The sequence below is a fragment of the Camelus dromedarius genome, chromosome 11, assembly GCF_036321535.1.
Source record: "Camelus dromedarius isolate mCamDro1 chromosome 11, mCamDro1.pat, whole genome shotgun sequence".
Taxonomy (NCBI): domain Eukaryota; kingdom Metazoa; phylum Chordata; class Mammalia; order Artiodactyla; family Camelidae; genus Camelus; species Camelus dromedarius.
The window spans coordinates 17,553,121-17,578,113 of NC_087446.1; the positions used below are offsets into that span (position 1 = coordinate 17,553,121).

At 38.5% G+C, this 24,993-nt stretch overlaps 1 protein-coding gene and 1 long non-coding RNA gene across 5 annotated transcripts in view; one reads left to right on the forward strand and one right to left on the reverse strand.

Annotated features, from left to right (window-relative positions):
• The window catches only part of ZDHHC17 (zinc finger DHHC-type palmitoyltransferase 17), a 328,798-nt gene that overhangs the window by 222,189 nt on the left and 81,616 nt on the right, over positions 1 to 24,993 (forward strand). The window lies entirely within an intron of this gene.
• LOC135322525 (uncharacterized) lies at positions 12,986 to 14,176 on the reverse strand. Its single transcript, XR_010383126.1, has 3 exons — positions 13,681 to 14,176; positions 13,383 to 13,567; positions 12,986 to 13,137 (listed from the first exon to the last, which is right to left on the reverse strand). It is a non-coding gene; the product is annotated as an uncharacterized LOC135322525 (long non-coding RNA).

Sequence of the window (24,993 nt, forward strand, 5' to 3'; positions counted from 1 at the left end):
TGACTCTGACACTTCCGCTTCTCTCTTAAAAAGACCCTTGTGGTAACATTGCGCCTACTGGACAATCCCAGATAACTATAATCCCATCTCAGGATCCTTAATTTAATCACATTTGCAAACTCCCTTTTGCCATATAAGGTAATGTATTCAATTAGTCAAGTTTCTCCACGGAAACAGAACCAACAGGAGATTGATAGATACAGATATAGACCTTATGATAAGGAGTAAGGGGTTGGCTCATGTGATTATGGAGGCTGGCTGGTCCAAAATCTGCACTATGGGCCAGCAGGTCCAAGACTCAGGAGGGCAGATGGTACAGATAAACTCTGAAGGCAGTCCCCTGGAGAATTTTCTCTTGCTCAGGGAGGCTAGACTTTTTGTTCTAGTCAGGCCTTCAACTGATTGAACGAGACCCACCCACATTATGGAAGGCAATTTGTGTTGATGCGTGTAATTTGAAAACACTCTCCAATTTGATACATAAAATTAACCATCACAACAGATTTCAGGGATTAGGATTTGGACATTTTTTGGGTAATAATTACTACCACAAATCTCTCCTTCTTGATACGCATATACTGAGCTCTGTGCTAAGCACTAAATCTATAAGAACAAGCTAGCCCAGTTTCTGCTTTTAAGGAACTCACATTTAGTGAAGAAGACACATAAATTGATAAGTACAATACACTAGAGTAGGTGTAATGATACAGCTATGCACAGTATGCCATGGTAATATAGAAGAGAGGCATGCAGTTCAGCTTGGGGGTGGGAAGTGCAGGTGGAGAAGGTGGGGTTGACAGAGAAAGCTTTCTAAAGGGGATGATGCTTAAGCTGAATTTAAAAAAAATGTGGGAGTTAGAAAAAGGGAAAAGGCATTGCAGGCAGAGGACTCAACCTGAACAAGAGAAATAACTGTTCCTTTACTTCTGATTCTGCATTTACCTAGTAGCTCTCTCATTATAATTTAACTTCCTTTGAATTTTTTTCTATAAGGAAAGAATACATTGGCCAGAGAACTCAAGTGTCTAGTTCTCTTGGCAATAGTATTTCTAAGTGTAAATGAATAAATTGGCATTCAGGTGTATATACCAGTCTCTGTGGTGTGGTGAGCGCTATCTATGGGTTACTGACTAAATGACTTCTTATCCTTATTCCTTCCTAACAAATGTACAATTTTATTCAGAGATTCGGTAACAGTATACTGAGGGAACGTGAGTCCTTTAGCCTCAGGGGACAAACTGTGAGCGTTCTAACTCATTGGAAATATCCATTCCTTCCTGCTGTGATTGGTTTAAGGAAAGCATGTGACACAGTTGTGGTCACTGAGAAAAAAGAGAAAAGAGAAGTTGGGAAGCATCTAGAAAATATTTTCCTTCTTGATAAAAAGGAAGATACATAGGAGAAGCTCTCAGCTCTTCATTCTTGCTTGCTTTTTTGACTTTGTTGTTTGAGAATGGGGTGTTTGGAGCTAAGGCAGCTATTTTGTTACAATGAGGAAAACATTATTACATACCAAACACAAGAGCTTAAAGATGAAAAGAACCTGGAGCCTTAGTGAAATCATTGAGCAACTGGACCAAAGGTGCTAGGTGGAGGCCAGAGAAGATGTCACGCTGGGTGCCTTGAGAGGTTATCTGCAGAACAATCCAACTGCATTATCTGGGTTAACCCCCTCTCCATTATTTATAAAAGAGAATTTGTCTTTTTATCTTTTCATAGTCTAATATGCCAGATTCCAGGATGATGTAGGGAAAAGAAAGGAAGAGTCCATCCTGAGAAAATATTTTCTAAACCCTTTCTATAGATTACTAAGCTTTGGACTTAAACATCAAGAAAAATCACTTCACCTAACATTGTCTCCTTTCCCCCTCCAATTTTTGGAACTCTCTTGTTCTTATCAGGTCTTAGATATTAAGGGAACTCTTTTACTTATAGTATTTTTCCACTTGACCTTTATATTAGGAAGATTACAACTGTGTATAAAATTGTTTTTTTAAAGACATACAGAGGTGTTTACATTTAGAAACAATATGGTTTAGTCTTCCTTTTGATTCCTTTTGATCATAAATTTTGATTCATGTTACTACATATGAAATCATATCCTCCCTGAGATTGTCTTAAAAATGTGAAGCTTATAATACACATCTTTAAAACCATGAGTTTCACTGGTTTGAGTTAACAGATTAATTAATTCATTAACAAATAGTTAATGAGTAAAAGAACTAGACAATATACCTAAAATGAGTATTCCATTCAGCACCTCCTGGTGTTTTTGAAATGATTTTATCCCCATTAAAGCACAGTAAATGGTCTGAGCTGTTACTGTGCATCCTTGCATTACATATTGATTTATAGCGCATTTAAGTAGCAATTATTCTCACTGCTGTGAAGTGCTTGTGCTCTGCTCGCTCAACATGCAAACATTTCAAATTATAGTACATTAAGATGTCAATGACAAAAGAGAACATTCTAAAAATAAAGTGATTTTTAAGCATTTTATAAAATGACTAACTTCTCCTTTACCAGTGAGCACGTATTCTACATTCCTTCAAATGCTTCTTAGAAACTCTTGCAAAATGAAGAGACATATTTTTAATTATTCTACATTGGTGGGTTAGTTTCAAGAAATAGTGTCTCCCTAATTCTTTAGCATTTGTTATCACAGAATTAGACTTGCTTTTCAGGCAAGGATGAACCTTGCTACACACAAAGATAAACTAATATACACTTTGTTAATCTTCCTGATGACCTTTTCATTTCCATTTTTGGTTAAAGCAATACATTGATCTGATATCTTTAAGCAAGAATTTAGTGATTCTCAGTTATCATTCACGGAATGAAGAAAATGTTCAAAAAGTACCTCTTCTATGTGTCAATAAAATCAATTTGCCACCTCTTTGCCCCCATGACAACCTTGAAAATATTCTCTGAAGTGCCTATGTATGCACCAGGAATTTCACTACCATTTTTGGAGTCTTCCGAAGCCTAACAGATTTGATAAAACACTTTCTTTTCTGGATGGCTTATGAAAATATTGTTTAAGGCAAGTCTGGTCGCTGGTGAGCCCAACGTTTTGGATTACCTTACTCAGAGAAAAGCTTTATTAATTTGTTCTTTCAACAAATATTTATTGAGTGCCTGTTAAGGGATGAATGCTAGAGGTATATCAGTGACCAAGACAAAACTGGTGCTCTGTTTTTCTGTGTTTCAGCCTGGAGGGGAGAGGGTGGGGATGAGGCAACTGTAGGGGAAAGAAAACAGCTCAAGTTAACTGAGGGCTTCTCTGGGCTGGCTCCTGGACTGATTACTGTCCACGTATGATCACTTTTAAACCTCACAGAAACTCTATGCAGAAGATATTCTTATAATTACCCACATTTTACAGATGATAAACTGGGACTTAGAGGAATTTCTAACTTGCTCAAGACTGAAGAGCTGATAATCAGCAGAGTCAGGAATTCAATCCCAGTTTGCCTGAATTTAAACTCTATCCATGTAAACACTATGTCAAAATGCCTCTCTATTATCTCGTGGTAACATTTACCAATAAAAGAAAGCACATTTTGTGTTTTCCTTGTAGGGGGAGGTAATTAGGTTTATTTATTTATTTTTAATGGAGGTACCAGGAATTGAACCCAGGACCCTGTGCTTGCTAAGCATGTGCTCTACTGCTGAGCAATATTCTCCCCCTGTGCTTTTCTTATTTGAAAATAAGATATTTCCTTCATGTTTGAGTTGAAGCATTTTCTCTGTGCTTGTGTGATCCAGTTGGATGTCTTTGCGCCAAAGTGCTATTCTTTCTCACTGGTAGCAAGTGGGTTGTCATTTTAAAATAAGCCAACCAGAGAGGCCTCTGGTACACAGATTAGATACATACATATATACAAGATTATATACACACACACATATAGTGTGCATAATTATATATATAAAATGGAAAAAGTCAACAACGTGTGTGAACAAATGGAGAGTTTCCACAAAGAAATGGAAGCTTTAAAGCAATCTGGACACAGTAGAGAAAAGAGTCACTGAACTTGAAGACATTTGGGTCAATAAACATTATCCAAAGCAAAACACAAAGAGAAAGGAGGGATTAAAATAAAAATACATTACAACATCTAAGCCCTTTAGAATAATACCAATGATCTAAAACATGCAATTGGAGCCCAAGGAGGAGAGATGAGAGAGTGGAGGAATTTCTAATAATTTTCCAAAAAAAATTTTAAAGACATGAACTCACAGAACCAAGAAGCTCAGCAAACTACAAGCAAGATAAATACAAAGAAAACACACATAGGTATATGATAGTCAAAGCACACCTTTACAGTGCTGAAAGAAAAAAGTCAACCTACATTAAACCCAATGATTCCTTAAAAAAGAAATACAAAATAAAGACATTTCTGGATAGAGAAAAGATGAGAGAATTTGTTGACAGCTCACCTAAACTACAAGAAAATGGTAAAAGAAATTCTTTGGTCTAAAGGGCAATGATATCAGATAAAAACCAGATCAACAGGAAAGGCATGACTTTTTAAAAAAAATTTTTCTTTATTTCATGTATGTATAAAATATGTTACATATACTTCATGTATTCTTAGATAGATAGATAGTTAAGGACAGATAGATTATGGTAACCTGAAAAACTAGCAGGAAAATATTATGGAAAATAGGATCCCATTTGTAAGGGCAAGAAATAATCAGAAAGTAATTTACAGAATGCTAATAAGAGTGGTATCAAGTCATTATGAATGCAATTTAGGTGTCAGCATGAGTGCCCTCACCCTGGAATCCTGAGTTCCAGATCTGACTGACTCCACTGCCCCCCTTTCCATGTCCTAAATTCTTCTATTCTCTGCATGTTTGTGTCCATTTCTTTATCTCTGCTATGACAATGGCACAAGATGGTCATAGCGCATGCTTTCTGTTCCCCTCTCCCATCCCCAGATTATCTTGTACACAAAGATTGTATCAAGTAGCAGAAATTTTACTGTAGACAGGAGCCCGCATATCCCATTTCAGACAACTGAAAATTGGATTCCTGTTCTAAAATGTCCCTTGTTCACCCTGCTGCCAAGGTTTTCCCACTGGCTTCTTCACCCACGTGCCTCTCATCCTTCCACTATTACATAAGCTTCTCTCTGTATCCTGCCACTTTTCTGATCCTTTTTTCCCTTCTTTTCTGTTCTCTCTTAAGAGCTAAACCAAAATTTTCTCATGTTCTCATGCAGAGAAGCTTAACCACTCTTCTCATTGCTTTGGCGCTTGTCAACAGTCTTAACATTCATCCCAGATCCGCTTCATTGCATAACTCTAGGGGCCTTGCTTACATTGTAGTCCATATAAACAAGGTTCCCTGGAGCTGTGCAGTACACAGACAGAGCAGCAGTATGTGGCAGCCCTACTTTTACTTTATCAAGGTATTTTCCTAATCAAAGACTGTTCTGGTATCAGCTGTTATGCTACTAATCTTACACCTACACTACGTAAAAGACCTATAACATTTCTTTCAGAAGACTGAATAATTGGAAAACAATGCTGTATACCTGGGTGGGAAGTCAAATGTAAAAATGTCTGGGTGTCACCAATTCTAACTGAGATATCGATAGAGTTTTCTTTTCTTTTCTTTGGCATATGACAATAATTTTATAGTATATTTGAATAATTGAAAGGGAGGGAATAACAAAAAAAAAATAAATCATTTGGGAAAAATGAGAGCAAATAGTAGACCCTATAATGATCACTAACACATGTTAACTGTCATCTATATAGACATCGAATTAGCTAGTTTCCCATTTAGCTAGCCAGCTAGCTGGTTAGCTTTGACCTATCTTTTGTGGACATCTGAAGCATCTCTTTTCTCTTTGTTCAGTAACATCTTCCCCTTCTTTAGGTACAGGGCATCACCACCCCCCACTATGCATCCTATATGGTTTTTGTGAAGCTGCCAATCATAGGACCCCACACCCTCACCTAAAGGTGGGCACGCAACACAGACAGTACCAATCAGAGTAAACTGTCCTCTTGACCATGACGATTGGCCTAGTGTTAGGTAAGTGACTCAAATTACTCAGCGTTTTCCCTAGGAATAGTCAAAATGAAGCTGGAAAAAAAATATCCCCTTCTGGAAAAGATAACTGGGATGATATATGCCCAAGACTGCTGGCAGCTATGTTCTTCTGCCAGTGGAAAAGGCCCATCTGTCATAGGAGAGAAAGAAGCCAAGCAGAAGTAAGTAAACGTGAGAGATGGGGTGAGCAAGAAAAAAAATCCTAGAGGTATTGAGTCCCAGTTTGAATTTCTGAAGCTCCAGAACCTGTCTGGCTCCTGAAGGTCTTCTCTCAAATCTCAGAGTTTTTCTGGTGTATTTCTGGTAATATAGACATAGCTATAGAGATCGAGATCGAGCTACAGGGAATATTTAGCCTTTCACTGCCTACCCCTTTCCTGGTTACCTCACCCAAAGGAGGAAAGGAAGAGATGCCACCCTGATTGTTCAGGATCCCAGACATGTTGTAGGGCTATGATTTATTGTTGGATGACTTCACTCTTAGCTAATGATGGTGGTTATGGAGAGGTGGTAATGCTGGTGATAAGAATATTAATATTTGTAATAATAGCACAGCAGTTAACACTGCTCCTGCATGTGCCAAAAGGTGCCTGGATGTTCTGAAATTTCTCCCAAATGATTTACCTCTGGGGTTGAAGTGGGGCTCAGTGGCTTGGGAAACTGGATGATATAGAAGTCATAACTGATACAGAATAAAAGAATCTGAACAGACAAATTGCATGAGTTATTTTAGCCAAATGCTAAGGGCATTTTGCCAATGGTGGAACTCTCCAAAGTTCTCCTTTACTGGAAACACTAGGACCCTTCTTATTTGGGGGAAATCTGGGCATTCTATCTTAGTAATAAGCTATCTGAGTTCAATTGTGCACTTCTCCAGGTTATCCTAGGTTACTCAGGGATGATAAGGCCTCTCAGGTGTACCATACTATTGAAACAGCTTCCCATTCTAATTCTTCCTAGCATGCTTTTCTGCCATCCCCTCTCATTCATGTCATCTGTTTTCCCCTCCCTCTTATTCAGGGAGTTTGTGAGTTTTTCTCTAATGAGTTTTTCTTCTGTCTTGGTCATTTATTTACTGATCCATCCATTTATTCAAATCTGCATTTAATAAGAACCTACTATATGCCAATTATTGTTCCAGTTGTACACAGGTGCTTTTAGCCTGATAGGAAGACAGACAATTCGTAATTGTTAATCCCAGTCTTCATTTAGCAAGGCCATGGTATGGTGAGCATAGCAATCTTGTCTCAGTATCTCAGTCTTTCCTGTGTTACCTACCTGCTTCCCTCTCGGAGATATAGCTGGAGACACATTTACTTCAGTCTTCTAGTCATGGGCAAACTCTTGCAACTCCAAACCGTCTCGAATCTCTGCTTATAAAGCAGAGGGAGAACAACTACCCCCAACTACAGGATGCCTTCCTCTCCAGGCATACCATAGTACCCTGGCCGTAATTCCAAAGAACCTGGCTTTCTCTAGGGCAGGGATAGGAAATAGGGAGAATTCCAAATTCCTGACTCTGCAAAATAATTCCTACTGCCCTACCAAAGACGGCAGTGGAAGGGCAGTAGGAGGAGATATGGACTTGAAGACAAGAGATAGAAATGACTTCACTGTTGGCTATTGAAAATATAATTCCACACATTAAAGTTGCTCTCTTAACATAAAACAGAATTCAGTAGTTTATTTATATTAGTACTTGTATTATCCATGTAGATTTAAAAATGACTAACGTTTACACTTCAGGTTTTTATACACTTTTATGTACTTTCCTCTCATACTTAATCATCATCCTAAAATACCACCTACTATGACAGTGACACCGAGGCATGTAAGGTTTAATTACCGTTTGGTTTTATAGCAGAATTTAATTGTATTTTCTATTGTTTTGTGGATTGTGTGGTAATGCAAAATTGTGACTGAATTTTAAAATATATTTTACTTTAAAAGTAGTGTTTGCTTGCACAAATAGAAAGAATTGAGAAATAAAATTACCCTATTCTTTGCTCTCAAATTCCGCTTCCCAGAAGTCACACCATTTAGTATGTGTCATTCCAGATGTTTAAGCATGTACAGTTGTTTCTCACAAATGAGCTTATGGCCACCCACACTCAAACACATATACACACATACACTCGTAATTGGCTTTCTCCACTTAACAATCTGTCCATGTCATACAGATATTTCATAGTGTGGATGTACTGTAATACATTAAACTGTTTATCTATTGAAATACAATTTAAATGATTTTAGATATCCACTATTACAAACATTGCTACAATAAATAATTTGGTAAAATATGTATCCTTGCAAGCTTATGTGATGTGTCTTAGAAAAAAAATTCTAGAAATGGAGTGGCGAGGTTAAAGAGTAAATGTACTCGATATTTAGATAGATACTATGAAAATGCCATCCGTAAACGTGCCAGCCTGTGCTCTTACCAACTGCAAGTGCCTGGGAATGTCTGTTTTAAATCTTTGTCAATCTGGTAGTGAAACACGGTATAGCACTGTTATTTAAATACCGCATTTCTTTAATCATGGATGAGACCTACCACCTTCTCACATATTTATGAACCATTTGTATTTCTTTTTCTCTGAATTATATTCTTTTTGTGGCTGGATTTTTTTATATTGATGATAATTTCCAAGAAAGGGTGTACATGTTTTTGAGTTTCATATTAAAAAAACTCTGAAGTTTGTAAAGCATATAGTTAAAATTAGAATTAGATTAATGTGAGGGTTATAGATAAAGAAACAATGATTTTTGATTTGAGGAAAAGCTATCCAGTCCATCTGGGTCCCCGCATTGTAAAGCTGCAGTCTACTTGCCTTTGCTCCATCATTCTTAATACCCAGGAATGATAATCTCAGACATTCACATACTCTTAAAGGCTGCACAATGTTATGGTTTATTGTAACCATAAAGCTCATAAATAAAAAAATCATAGAGGATGGGTTGGCTCAATGCCAATGGAACAGAAAACAGCTTTTCAGAGGTTATGTAAGAAGGAGGTAAGAAACAACATGATTATGCCATGTGTAAAACTGAAAAGCTGGGATTGGCCCCGATCTCAAGTGCATCTGTGAAAGAAACAGGAGGCAACAGTCAAATGCAAAGGAGAAAATCACCAGCACTGGCGTGAGTTCAAATACTGAACCATCACACAGTGACTAAGCAAAGGACCTATTTATCTTTGTTTCAATTCAAGATAAGTAGATTGCCAATACAGGGAACCCCTGAGTAGGACAAACCAGCTGCTTTAGTTTTTGTTTATTTGGCGATTTTTGGTTGCAAGTGCAGGAGCCTGACTCAAACTAGTTCAGGCTAAATTAGAATTCACAAGTTTACATAAAAGAAAGTTGAGGGATTAACAGTTTTCAAGCACCAGTGAATTCAGGCTGACTCTGAAGGGCTGTGCCTTCTCTCTGCGTGGGCTCCTTCTCAGGTGAGCTCTCCCTACAAGGCAGAAGAGATGGCGCCAGCAGCATTAAGGCTTTACTACAGAGAATCTAACAGATGCCAGGTGACTTCCTAAGTACTGAGGATATAAACATAAATAAGACAATATCCCTATTTTTTTTCGATAAAATTTTATAAAAATGTATTATTAGGGTCATTTCCAGAGAATCCATCTCTATCCCCTTTACTTAAACAACTGATTCCTTTTTTTCTTGGACTATTTTTGTTCTGTTTCTGCATATAGCCGTTATAGTAAATGCCAGAATATATGTCATTTATTTCATTTGCACTTGCCCAAGAATGTAATCTTTACATTTTTATTAATGGTTGCCTAATTATCTATTGATTCAATGTACATTTTTTCCATATTTAAAGACTACTTTTTTAGAGCAATTTTAGGTTCACAGAAAATTGAGGGGAAGGTGCAGAGATTTTCCATATATCCCATAACCTCACACATGCATAGCCTCCCCCATTACCAACATGCCCCACAACCAATTGATGAATCTACATTCATACATCATTATCAGCCAAAGTCCATAGTTTACGTTACAGTTCATTCTTAGTGGTGTACATTCTATGGGTTTGGACAAATGCACAATGACATGTATCCACCATTACAGTATCATACAGAGTATTTTCAATGCCCTAAAAATTCTCTGTGCTTTGCCTCGTCATTCCTCACCAGTGCCCACCCCCTAACCCCAGACAACCCCTGATCTTTTTACTGTCTCCATAGTTTTGCCTTTTCCAGAATCACATAGTTAGAATCGTACAGTATGTACTTTTCAAATTGGCTTCTTTCACTTAGTAATAAGCATTTAAGTTTCTTCCATGTCTTTTAATGGCCTAATAGCCCATTTCTTTTTAGCACTGAATAATATTCCATCATCTATATGTACCACAATTTATCGATTCTCCTACCGAGGGACATCTTGGTTGCTTCCAAGTTTGGCAGTTATGAGTAAAGCTTTTATAAACATCCATGTGCAGGTTTGTGCATGTGGACATACATTTTCAACTCCTTTGGGTAACTACCAAGCAGTATGGTTGCTGGATCATACAGTAAGAGTGTGATTCATTTCGGAAGAAACTGCCAAACTGCTTTCCAATGTGGCTGTACCATTTTGTATTCCTACCAGTAACACATCAGAGTTCCTGGTCCTCCACACTATTGGCAGCATTTGGTGTTGTCAGTGTTCCAGATTTTGACCATTCTAATGGGTATGTAGTAGAATCTCATTGTTTTAATTTGTATTTCCCTGATGACATATGTTGTGGAACAGCTTTTCATAAGATTATTTGCCATCTGCATATCTTCTTTGGTAATGTGTTTAGATCTGTGCACTATTTTTTAAATCAGGTTGTTTGTTTTCTTATTGTTGAATTTTAAGAATTCTTTGTATATTTTGGATAACAATTCTTTAACAGATGTGTCTTGCAAATATTTTCTTCCAGCCTGTGGCTTGTATTCTCATGCTCATGACATCGTTTTTCGCAGAGCAGCAGTTTTTAATTTTAGTAAGTCTAGTTTATCCATTATTTCTTTCATGGATCATTCTTCAGTATTGTATCTAAAAAGTCATCACCATCACCATAAGCAAGGTCATCTAAGTTTTCTCCTGTGTTATCATCTAGAAGTTTTTATAGTTTTGCATTTTACATTTAGATCTGTCATCCATTTTGAGTTAATTTTTGTGAAGGATGTGTCTAGATTTACTTTTTGACATGTGGATGTCCAGTTGTTCTAGCGCGATTTGTTGAAAAGCCTATCTTTGCTCTATTGTAATGCTTTTCATCCTTTGTCAAAGATAAGTTAACTATATATCTGGGTCCATTTTGGAGCTATTTTGTTCCATTGATCTATTTGTCTAGTCTTTCACCAATAACACACTGTCTTGATTACTACAGCTTTATAGTAAGTCTTAAATTGGGTATTGTCATCCTTGACCTTTGTTGTTTTCTTTCAATATTGTGTTATCTAATGTATCTTTTGTCTCTCCATATATATTTTAGACTCATTTTTGTCAATATTCACAAAATAACTGTGATTTGCTGGGATTTTGATTGGAATTGTGTTGTATTTGTCTATCAAGTTGGGAAGAACTGACATCTTGACAATACTGAGTCTTCCTATCTATGAACATGGAATATCTTTCTATTTATTTCATTCTTCTTTAATTTTGTTCTTCAGAGTTTTGCAGTTTTCCCCATACAACTCTTGTACATATTTTGTTAGACTATAGCTAGTTATTTCATTTTTTGAGGGGTGCTAATGTAAATTGCATTGTGTTTTTAATCTCAAATTCCATTTGTTCATTGATAGTATACAGGAAAGCAATTGACATATATATATTAATCTTGTATCTTGCAATCATGCTACAATCAATTATTAGTTCCAGGAGATGGGTTTTTTTTTTTTTTTTGTCAAATCTCTTGCATTTTCTACATAGATGTACATGCCATCTATAAACAAAGACAGTTTAATTTTTTCCTTCCCAATCTGCATGCCTTTTATTTCCTTTTCCTGTCCTGTGGCATTAGCAAGTACTTTCAGTGTAATGTTGAAATGGGGCAATGAGAGGTAATATCCTTGCCTAATTCCTGATCTTAGTAGGAAAGCTTCTAGTATCTCACCATCAAGTATGATGTTAGCTATACATTTTTTTGTAGTTTTTTTAAAATCAAATTGAGGCAGTTCCCCTTTACTCCTAATTTACTGAGAGTTTTTATGATGAATAGGTGTTAGATTTTGTCAAATGCCTTTTCTGCATCGCTTGATATTATTGTGTGATTTTTCTTTTGTAGCCTGTTAACATGATGGATTATGTTAATTGATTTTTGTTAAGCCAGACTGACTAGGATAAATCCCACTTGGTTGTGGTGTGTAATTCTTTCTCTACATTGTTGGATTCAACTTACTAATATTTTGGTAAGGATTTTTGCATCTGTGTTCATGAGAGATATTGGTCTGTAGCTTTCTTTTCTTGTAACATCTCTGGTTTTGATATGAGTAATGCTAGTGAGTTAGCATTAGAATGAGTTAGGAAGTGTTCTTTCTGCTTCTGTCTTCTAAAAGAGATTATAGAGAATCAGTATAACTTCTTCCTAAATGTTAGACCAAGGTACATTATAAAAGTGTAGTTTTCATTTGGAAGTTATATGGTAGTTTAGGGTGAGGGCGCAAATCCTAAGCACAGTGTCCTGAATTATCATCCAGGGAAAAGGAAGTGCTATCATCAAGGGAAAAGAAACCTGCCCTTGATTTGTTTCAGAGCATTCCTCTTCTGATTTCTACAACATTTACTGAAAATCTACTGTATGACAATAGGCATTGTTCTAGGTGCTGGATAATTAATCAATTACACATGCACATATACACATACACACATATATACATGAATAAATAAGTATACATACATTTATTTCATTTAAAATTAAAATTTTTTATTTTGACATAATTTCAGAACTTTTTTGCAGTAACTGAATAAAGAATTTCCATATACCCTTCACCAGATTCCTCAAACATGAACATTTGATTATCATTTTCTCTTTGAGTCTTTCAGCCATGATGCTCCATTATCCTTAAATATTTCAGCATATATTTCCTAAAAACAAGGACACTCTTTTACATAACCACAGAACAATGATTAAAATAAGGAAATTAGCATTGATGCAAAAGTACTGTCTACTATACAGTTCATATTCAAATTTTGCTAATTATTCCAATTATGTCTACTATAGCAAAACAGAATTCTGGCTCATATGATGCATACAATTTTTATTTAATTTGGAATAATTCCTCACTCTTCCATTGTCTTTCATGACACTGACTTTTTTTAGGCATACTGACCTTAAATTTTGCAGAATGTCCCTCAGTTTGGGTTTGTCACGTTTCTTGATGATTAGATTCAGGATATGACTTTTGGTGGAATTATCACAGAAGTGATGTTGTCTTTTTCTCAGTGCATCATTTCAGAGGACACATAATGCCAATTTATCCCACATCCCGATTTTTAAAGTACTTAGCACCTAGGACTGATGACAGGCACACAGAGAAATAACTGTGAGGTAGTCTGATTATTACAATAAGACAGATGTACATGTGTATAAAACATCTTTTATTCATCCTTCATATTTTCATGGCTTACCTTTTTGCTCCAGCCTTTGCTGCTGCAGCCAGCTATGTTCTGTCATGGTCTTCCCTCAAGTGCACGGAGAATCTCCTGCTTTCGCAGTAGGAATACTCTGCCGCTGCCACCACCCAGGATGCCTGCAGACACCCATTCAGCTATTTTGGCACAGGCACTGACTGGGAAGAGTGAAGGAGTTGCCACTCACTGGAGCAACCTTTTATCACTGAGGGATAGAGCCAGTGACTCAATCATCAACTCTTTCATGTTGCGTAATTCTGACAATTCTGAAGCACAATTTACACAGCTCTCTAAAAACTCTCAACAGGACAAAGCTCCAGGTGCCCATAGTGGTGACCAGCTCAAAAAACGCATGCTTGGCTTGGCTTTCTTTCCTTCTATTTACCATTCTTCTCCATCCTCACACTCCTGTCCTCTGGAATTACTTTCACAACAAACTAATTGCATCCAAACCCTTGTATCAGACTCTAGTTTTTGAGGGAACCCAAGATAAGACATTTGATCTCAAGAGCAGACTTAGAAAGAAGAAGTCCAGAAAACGATTCTGAAACTGAATTTTTTGCCAGTCAGACACTTCCACTTTTGGTGGAAAGTGTGGGTGGTGATAACCCCTGGCCTGACTCAGCATTACTAAGATTTTTACTGGTAAATGACTGGGATGAATTATAGGTAGAAAATCAAGTATTTGCATATGGATTAGGGATGGTCCCTGAACAGTTTGAAGCCAGTAGTAGTTATAAGGCCTATAGATTGGCTCATTTTTGTTAAGGGCTCCTGAAAATTTTTTAAAAAAGAAAAAAGGGACAGGCTCAAGTTAGTAGCTTTCAGTTCTAGGCAGGCTGTGAAAATCAGGAAGCCTCCAAGGCAGCATTTAAAGAGATGCTTACCCTTTGTGTCCACAGAGCAAACTGTGCTGATAATCAGACCCAGGACTGAGTTGTAAGCTCACATAGCTACAAAGGAGACTGAATATACTGTCTTGACAAGCCTTCTATTTCAAAGTTAGGGCCCTGGAAGGGAAAGAATGGAATCCTGAGACTTGCAACAGTAGCATTTAGTGGACAAGCCTGAGAAACGTCAACCCCCAGATTCTTATGAAATCTGTGTTGGCACAAGCAGCTCCTCCTGCTTTGCTTGAGAATAGCCTCCCTTTTCTGTAGACCCTGCAAAAGCCTTGTATGAAGCAACAGGCACATAAATAATGATCTATAAGGCCTGGTTGATATTTATTTATCTGGAGGAACTGAGGAGTGAATCCTGAAAGCGCTGGACCAGGGAAAGCAGAATACAGAAGTGGACAGGAGAGAATTTGCTGACATGAAAAACGGCTGGATTTTCATGACGTAGCAAGGACACCTGGAACTAGTTCTAATATATTTCTGGGATGGCTCCTTGACGCCTGGATAGGATGAAGGCCTATAGCACATAAAGGAGAGATTCTAGAAGTGCCTTGACTGCCTTGAAGAAGGTGTCAAAAGGCTCAAGTTGGTTAGAATGTTAGAACAAATTTAAACATTATACCTGAGAACCCACCATCTTACTATGTTCCTTGTAAGGGCCCAGTAGACACACCCATCTCCAAGGCAGTAGGAAATACAGTGGTGAGGGTACCACTGGCATCTTTGAGAAGCTCAGTGGTAGTTGTCCACTGTAGCTGACAGTAAGAGATGCTGCTCTGGAACTGGGCTCCTTACTATTAACTAGATTGATAAGAATCCAAAATAGCAGAGGTCAGGTGGTAGCACTTGACTGGCAGAAGGAAAGTATACACAATTGTGATAATGTGCTTCAAGGCCAGAGTGGCAAGTGGGATATCTTCACCCACAGGGCTCTGCGATAATAACTAATAGGCCATGGAGTGTCTCAGGGCAAGTTAAATGAGCATTCACCAGGGCGTTGCTTGATCTGTATGTATAACCAGAAAAAAAATCAACAGCTGGTTAACAGAACGCTGATGACAGTTGTCTCCACGGAAAATTGCAACCCCTCATCCAGTTTACAGATCTAAGTAGGTTCTCAGACCCAACGCCCATTGTTTGCAGGGAAGGCTGAGTAAAGACTCAGCAACACTAGCCGGAGTGTATACATATTCTCCCCATTGTTCTCCGAAAGTACCTTTGCCCATTTGCGGAGAAGCCTTACGTTGAGCACAGGGAAACAAAGGCATTTTAAGGCTTGTTGGATATAGGGTCTGAGGCAACACTTATACCAGGAAACCAGCAGCGCTATCATAGTCCCCAGGTAAACTGAGAGTTCCTGGAAACCTGCTGGCCCAAGTCATCTCTCAGTGGTCCAGGGGAGTCACAGACCTGCCTTTGCTTATATGCTTCGTTCCCAGTGAACAGTTGGAATGGGTACAGTTACAACTGGCAGAACCCTCACTGTGTTTTCTTGACCTGTGCAGTAAGAGTTACTACGATAGGAAGGACCAGTAGAAGCCCCCGAAACTGCATACCTTCACTGATTACAGTAATGAATCAGAAGGAATGTAATATCCTCAGAGGAAATAGACTTAGTGCCATTATCAAAGGCTTAAAGGATGCACAAATTTTGCTACCCAGCATATTGCTCACCTACTTAGCCGGTTTGGCCATGGCAAAATCCCAGCTCCAACACAGCAGCTGATGGTGAACTATGTCAACTTAACCTAAGAATAGCCCAAATCACAGTTGCTATGCCAGGGCTGTTATCTTTACTAGAATATAACCACACAGCCTTTGGCACCTAGTATGTGGGTGTTGCTGCAATGAATACTTTCTTCTCAATCCCTGTCAGTGAAAAGGAGCAACAACCACATACTAGGTGCCACAAGGACGTCGATCAGTTTGACGTTCTACAGAACATTGTGCTGCACGGGTGATGTCATGCCAGTTGGATCCGCTAAACAGCGAGTAGCTAGATGTTTCCACACCCAGTTCTTCGTGCTCCATACCCACTGATTACCATAAGTGGACAAATGCCAACAACCCTGACCCAGTCAGGCTAAAGCAACCAAGGGCTCCAGCCACCCCAAGATGAAGAACTGGGTAACTCGCCAGGCAAACAGCCTACAACAAGCAGTGAAAGGATGAATATCAGTTATGGCCTTGGCACCAATTACAGTTTCAGAAGCGTTGCTTGTTCCTCTTTGTAGGCATTGCTGTTAAGCTACCACCTTGAAAGCTCTGTGACAGACTACACGTAATGCAGGCTACTAGCAGATCTGAGTAATACACATCCTGGAGTGTGTCAGACATCTCTTATGCCCATTTCATATCCAGAGTTACCAGCTGAGACAAGGTGGCACCTAATGGTATCTGCACAAAGTATCTCTTACTTTCTACCCTGGGGCTTCTCTGCTCTGCAAACACGGAAGTACGAGAGAATGAACACCCCTTGGGGCAACCGTGTATCAATGGGGACAAGGTGCTCCCTTCTTCTGTGTCTCAGCAAACAATTCTGAATTCAGGGCTCTCAGAAGCTCTCTAGCAGAACAGAGCCCCCAGTGTAAAGGCAAAGGTAACCAGCTCAGTAAAGTACTGTACTGGTTTTCTCCTTATCCTGTTCTGCTCCTAGTCCTATCCGCCGGACTTTTGTTCCCTGGGATCATGTCCCCAGATAAATGACTGGAGGATGCCCTCGCCTCTGGTTATTCTTCTTAGGGAACTCAAGCAAAGACAACAAAGTAAGACAGCCTCAAATGTGGTGCTATAGGGTTTCTCAGAAGAAATAACAAGTTATGTCTTAATGGCTCACCTTAGAAATTTTCCATGTAGACAAAGAGGGAAGAGTGCTCCAGGAAAAGGTAACAGGATGGACAAAAACAAAAAGGCTTGGTAAATTCAGGAACTTTTACGTGTTTCACGATGGGAGGAGCAGTAGGTCCTGCTGGAGGTGGCAGGGAAGCTGGTGAGGCAAGCGGGAGTTAGGGTCAGAAGATTTTGTGTGCCATGCTAGTTGGGACTCCTTTTTGTAAACCATGGTAAAGCAGTTACATTAATCCTTACACCAAACCTTCTGCCTAGCCTGAAGCAATGTGAGAACCAGCTCACCTTTCAACAATAATTTGTGACTTGTTACCTATGAACATTTAAACATGGATCTGTTCTGAGAGAGCTGATTGAAATTTCTGAGAAAATGGGAGGTGATAAAAAACAGACATTGTTGTCTCCCTCCCCAAATCCATTTCTTCTCTCCCTCTCTTTCCTTGTTGAGAAGAGCCCTCATTTTGTTTGTGCTTTCTGACCGCACAGTATTGTGTTTTGGGGAGGGGCTTCCTGGACCCAGGCGAAGTCTAAGCCAGGAGCTGGCAAATGTTTCCTCTAAAGGACCAGACAGTAAATATTTCAGGCTTTGTGAGCCATATGATGTGTTTCAACTACTCAATTCTGCTGTTGTAGTGTGAAGGGCAGTCTTTAAGAAGACCTAAACTTTATTTATAGACAATGAACTTTGAATTTCACATACTTTTTCTACATCACAAAGTATTATTTTTCCTTTGATTTTTTTTTTTTTTTTTTTTGGCAGCCATTCAAGAATGTAAAGCCCATAGCTCACAGGTCCTATAAAAACAAGCAATGGGCCAGATTTGCCATAAGCCGTAATTTGCCAATCCCTTGTGTAAGCTAATCAGAGTGGTCTCATTTCCTTTGCCAAAGATTGGCTTTAGCGTAGACAGACAGGTAATCCTGACCAATGCAACCTGAAGGGTGGTATTCTGCAAGCTTTCCATGATTTAGAAAAGAAGCTCATGAGAAGGTACAATGCTTTTATTGCCCATTTGTACTGCTATGTGAGCTGCAGCAGCCATGTTGAGATCATGAGGTTTCTTGCCTCTTTACCGAGAATAACAGAGTAGAAGAAAAGAATTTAATCGAATCTTCATAATATTACTGAGCTGTTAAATTAACCTGGGAAATACTAGAATCTTCATGAAATTATTGAAGTTGAATTAACCTGACTTTAGACTTCTTGTTGTAAGAAATAATAAGTCTTTACCATATAAACCATTTTTAGTCAAGTTTTCCATTACTTAAAGCCAAAATTATTCTGATATATAAGGGCCCAAGAGAATAATGCACAAGACATTAAATTGAATAAAATAAAAATTATAAATGCTGCAATGGGCAGAATTTCAAGACAAATTCTTAAGTGAAAAAAACACAAACAAGGTGTGGAACAGTTTGTACAGCTCAAACATCATCTTTTAAGGATGTGTATGTATATACCGTAAAATTCTGGGACTACAACGATTAACCATGATTAACTCTGGGAAGTGTTATTGGGATGAATGGTGAGGGGAAAGAGACAATTTTAATTGTAGGTATTACCTAACTATTTAAATTTTTAAAGGGATGTACAATTGTTACTTTTAAAATTGAAACACTGCTTTAAAAAAGAGAGAAAATTGTTAATTTCTAGTTAGGGAGGTATTTTGAATAGGACTCTTCAAGAGTCTGGGGATGGCAGACAGCAATTCAATGCTGATGCCTAAAGTGGAGTAAGGCCCCAGATTTAGATAAAAGCTTTCACTTCTATTTTTCTCTCTTAATGTGGTATCTTTAGCTATGGCACCTTCCCTCTGAGTGAAGCTTAGAGGGTATAATCTAGAAGACAAGAGCAGGGAATACCAGATATCACAACTACAACAGTTTAGCTCCTCTTATCTAAGAGACAGAATATCTAATAAACTGCCTTTGGGTGTTAGGACTGTGTCTCATCTCATTCACCACGTGCATTAATGATTTAGAAGTTGGAAGTCCTTCCTTAGGTTTCACTAGTAAGACTTTACCTCTCTAGGAATGATTTAGGTGAGGAAGATAAAAGAGAATATTAAGAAAATTGAGAAGAAAATAAAATAAAAGAAAGTGTACAGCCTGAGGGATTTAGGATAGAAATCAGGAAGAAATTCCTGACAGTAAGAACTATCACAGACAGAACAGAACAGAGGTTAATTACAGACGTGGTGGACTTTTCATTATGAGCGTTTAAAAGGGATTATCATCTGTCCAAGATGGTGTTATTATAATTAGAATCATAAAGATGAAAGCGACTTTCCGAGCTCACCTGTTCTAAGCCTCTTCATTTTATAGATGACAAAACGAAGGCTGAGCAATTAAAGTGACAAAGAGCATACAATACTCAGGGCTTTCCTCCAGTGAAAATTGTCTGTGGGTGTGTGAGTGTGTGTGTGATGGTTTTAAATACTTCAGACAGTTAATGCACATGCAAATACTGCTGGATGGTCATAATTTCGTTCACTATATTATTGGGAGAAAAACAAGTTCTTTGTTTCCAATAGTAAGTGCTGGTGAGGCTCTGTCAGCTGCACGGTAACAGAACTGAAGAGCATCTTCCTAACAAATCCCTGTATCACCAGTTCTCAGTGTGAGCCTGAGCCTTGCCAGCACCAGTTAAAGAGATTTAGTTGCAGATATGTTTTGGGGGGCTGATGATACCAGCTTACTTGATGGACATATCAGCACACGTGCTGGGCATGAGGGAAACGAACAACGCATTTTCAAATATTTCCCATGAATGTTTAGCATAGTTGTCTCGGGAAATATTTCTTTCTTAACGATGAAAAAAACACATGTCTGTCAGATACTTATAACTGTACCTGCCAAACCCAGCTTAGGGAACAAAGGTAGCCAATAGAAAAAGATTTGCCTGTCACCAGGATTCCAGCAGTAGGGGCTGAAGTCATGCCCTCAGTCCCATGAGATGATGAATAAATGCCACTAAGGGACTCGGATGCAGAGTAAGCAGGGACTTTCAGAGCTAAAAGAATCCTGTAACACTTAAAAGTAACTTACTGAAATCTATGCAAACATCACCTTAAAAGATATCCAAGTTAACAGGCTATTCTTATTTCTGCATTTGAAGAACATTCACAAAATATAAACACTAGGATAAATTTACATCCTTAGCTACCTAGGAATAATTCTGAAAAGAATTCTTATTCACTGTTAATTGAAAAAGAAACAAACTGGAATGTAGACTAGCTTCTGCTTTCTCATCTTGAGTATTAGGGGATGGATGATATGGGTGAGTTTGTGAAGGCATGGGCTGAGGGGTGCAGAGAGTATTTGTTTAGGATGCTAAAGAGGGAGAAATCATGTTAAGCATTAAAAGAAAATACAGTTAGTTAGCTGGAAAATCAGGACCAGTGTTCAGTTTCTTTTAATAGTCTTTCTTCCATACCACACTTACATCAGGGTAAGCTAGATGACTTCTCAAAGTTTTTTTATAGATTAAGACACTAGTCAAGAACTAAAGCCATGATTTATCACAATCAGGGATTTTTTTCACCTGGGGTCCATGGACTATGCTCAGGGAGTCCTGAACCCACTGATATTGATGCCAGATTGTGTGTCTGTATGTTTGGAAATTTGTAGTTCCCAGTGCCTTCTCATAATGGACTAATCTAACAGCAAGCATCCCAAAAGTTGAATTTGAGATTAATTTCAGAGAAAGAAATTAGGAAAAATCATGCAATGAACGAGGTAGCCAGTCATAGGAAGAACAGGGGATTCTCAGGTTCAGCAATTTGAGAATAGTCATCAGAGAACCTGATTATATCAGCATATCAAAACCTGAATGGGTATACAGGAAAACTCTCAAGTGTTGGGGATTTCTGAGATGCCCAGGTGATCAACTAAAACTTCATCACAAATTGTTCTCTCCCTTAATACCTATTTTAAAAAAAAAAAATCTAGAAAATTCACCAATTCAGCAACCAAAAAATGAAAGGGCCATATCCCCAAACTAAAAAGAGAAATTAAAAAATAGACAGGGACACAAAGGAACATAATATTCTGAAACAGAGCAGAGAAGAATGAATGAGCTTACTTCTTAACTTTACCCTTTCACCCACCTACCTATCTCAAGCTATATGAATAAAGATACCAAGTATCTGAGATTCACACTAATACCCCCAAATTTGCGGAGAAACAAGCCTAATTCATCACCTTCCATTTTTCATTTACAGTTCATATATATATGTGTATATATATATATATATACACATATATATATATATATATATATATTTTTTTTTTTTTAGTATAAACTGTTAATATTTTATTCTCCATGAACACCCCAGGCAAATACTTGTTATATTTGACCAGCTGGTGTCAAAAATGCTATGCAGGGTTTGGAGGATTTTTGCCCTAGCTTTACTCTCCAAGTCACCCACGAGCTTTCTGGTTTGTACGTTTCAAAGATGCTTTCACAACATTTATGAACCCCTCAAACTTTCTCACTGCCCATGACTGGAAATAGCTTCGAGAAAGGCTGGGGATGTGGAGAAAGTGAAATATGTATCTGACTCTTTATAATGAAAGTGAAAGCTCCAGGGCTACTCACTAAGATGGGAGATGATCTGACATCTGAGATATTTCCCTATGGGAATGAGATATGAGATATGAGCTAGAATAAACCCTCAGCAAAGATAACATGACTCAGGTTTTCTCATGCAGGCTGTATCTTGCCTCAGCAGAGCATATGTCTCCCCGACCATGTACTCAAGATACGGAAAAAGTAAATAGAAGATGAAATGCTCTGTCCTCAAACAGAAACTAAGAGTGGAATCCAAACTGGACTCAGATATGGGGGAAAGAAAGTAAAGACTTGACCCACACTGTATCACAGCAAATGGAAGGTTGGCTAGAGCTACCGAAGCCTGAGCAAGAGAAGACACGGCATGGCAACCATGCAAGCATGTCAGAGCCAGAGAACATATGTAACTTTCCTCAGGTCATAGAAGATGACAGAAATGGGATTCAAACCCAGGTGGCCTGATGTGCCTGGGAAATCTGGATGGAAGAGTGTTTAGTTTACTAAACTCTATGTTGGGGTTACCTATTCTAACTTTTACACAAAACAAATGTTTGATACATAATTATTAAATGGACCAAACAAGAATTCATTGAGGATAAATACAACAGAAGAAATGTGAGGTAGAGGCAAGAGTAGTAGATGGGGAAGTCAGAAGGCTTCTAGACAGAGTTCTGTTACTACCTAGTTTTGTGACTTTAACTGGGTTTCTTAAATTCCCCAACCGTCACTCCTCATTTGTGAACTGTTGGAGGTGGACTACAAATGGATGATCGCCAGTGCTGTCTTTACTCCAGTAGTCTCTGAAGTTACATATGAAGGCTTTATCCCTATGATCTTTCCCTATTCCTTTCAATCTGTCTGGTTTTCACATTTCTTATTCACAATTCTTTTCTAACAAAGTTGATTTTCTTTGTATTTTGTTCTCTTTCAGCAACTATTCTGTATTCCTTCATAATGTTAAGCTAGTCTTTTGCTAATCTATCCACCTACATGTCCATTTCTTGAATATATTCTCTTAAATCTGAGTGTAGATAAGTACTCTATAATTACTAACATGGACTCTAGTTGTACTTACAGGATTTGTTTTGGTCTTACTCAACCTAGCTGAAGCCTCAACTTCAAGATATTTTCCCAAGACTGGCTGCTCTCGCTCCTGATTTCTTTCTTTCTTCTTTTGATAACTATTATTTCAATCTTATAGCAGTGAGCAAGGCAATTTCTTTTCATCTGTTTTCAGTATTTCCTCTACGTTTAAGTTGTAGAATTCTCAGAAGTCACAGACACTAAATACGTCTATAGCCAGGCAGGTAATGAAAAAGTATATTTTCTGGATAATCTAGAAATACAGATTTTAAAGTGAAGTCTCTTGATTCATTGAATTTTGGTATCTATTTGAAATATATTTGATATGAAACTTGTTTGCTGGCTGAAGCTGGCCCTTTATCCTTCCATTTAGGACCTCTGTGAGTCTAGGATCACTGGGAAGGCTAAACATCTTCGTTTTTTTTGAAAAGTCACCGTCATCCTCCTGCCCCAGTGTTCCTGATACACGCGCATCCACGAAACATTCCTTCCTGTTCTGCATGCCTAGTTTTCTTCACTCCTCTACAATTCAATACTTTCTTTACCTCATCTCCCAACTTTTTCACTGTTTCCTTTTTTTTTTACTTCGGTCTTCTCTCCATTCCCAGTAAATGCATGGCATAAGGGTAAGGAGGGGCAAGAAGAAAAGTGAAGATTTTATCCATGTTAAAATGTTTCTGAAAGCAGTGGAGCTCCAAAGGCAGAACTCTAATTCTGTCTAGTTCTGCATGCTGGGTGAAAGAGTCAAAACCAAAATTCTCAGTTTGGGCCAGGACCAAAAGAAGGAAAATCAGCTCAGACTGAAGTGAGAAAAAGCAACGATGCTGGGAAAAGAGACACAGTTAACAGAGCAGCTTGTTTTTTCCCACTCCCATGCAGCAGCTGTAAAATGCCATGTATTGGAATAATACTGCTCTCTTGCCAATGATGCCCAGACCCACTTCGCTATTTTATGACTAGGCTACCCAATTACTGAAGGACCCTCTCCTCATGACAGCATCCAATCCTCGGTTAAGCTTCGCTTTTCCTAATACCGCCTCAGAAACAGTGTCCAATCCAGAACTGATCCCCGGTCTCCCTAGACCCTACTGACTCCTTTGGCGGGAACCTAAACCTTACAAAAGACGCTTCAATCTCCCTTTTCCAGCGGTATCCACGTTTCCTCTGTAATGCTCTTCCTCTTGACTTACAAATAAATCTGATGTTATCGAATTGCAGGCTTCCCTGCTGGTGGTCTTTGGCTGATTTGGCTTTAACACGAAACAGGTTAGTATCAGGATCTCTATTGATCATGTTTCATAATCTGCTAAATCGTCCTCTGAGCAGTTTAGGTTTTCACTTTTTAATAGATAAAATCAAAAATAAATGCTTTCTATAATAGTCCAATCAGCACATTTCTAGAGCGCAATCCCCCATCCCTCATGCAGCCCTAGAGTCCGTTTAGAAATGGCTTTAGTCATTTTATCTGGTTCTGATTGCAGCGAATTCAGTTTAAATGACTTCAGTTCTGAATTCCTGAGTTACATGAAAATGTAGCAGATGCGGGCGTGTGGGCTTTGAAAGTGTACATTTTTAATGTGGTTACTCTTAATTCAAGATCACTGAGGACAGGTTGGGATCGTTTTTAAAAGGCTCTTCTCTAGGAGATAATTCCAAGCTTTATCCATGTTCTCCCGGGCGCCCCCCGGAGGCATAAATTACAGTATGACCTTATTGAGTGTGGAGGAAACGGTGCGTCTTTCATCTTCATGAGCGATGCACACCTGTAATCAAGAGCGCCCCAAATCTACTACCTGGAGCTGGGTTGGGTCTCACAGAAGGGGTCCCGGGGTCTCGGAGCAGGACAGTGGGGCTTGCGAGCGTGGGCCACCTCTACTGCGTGGGGGGCGGGGGATGGGAAACCCCCGG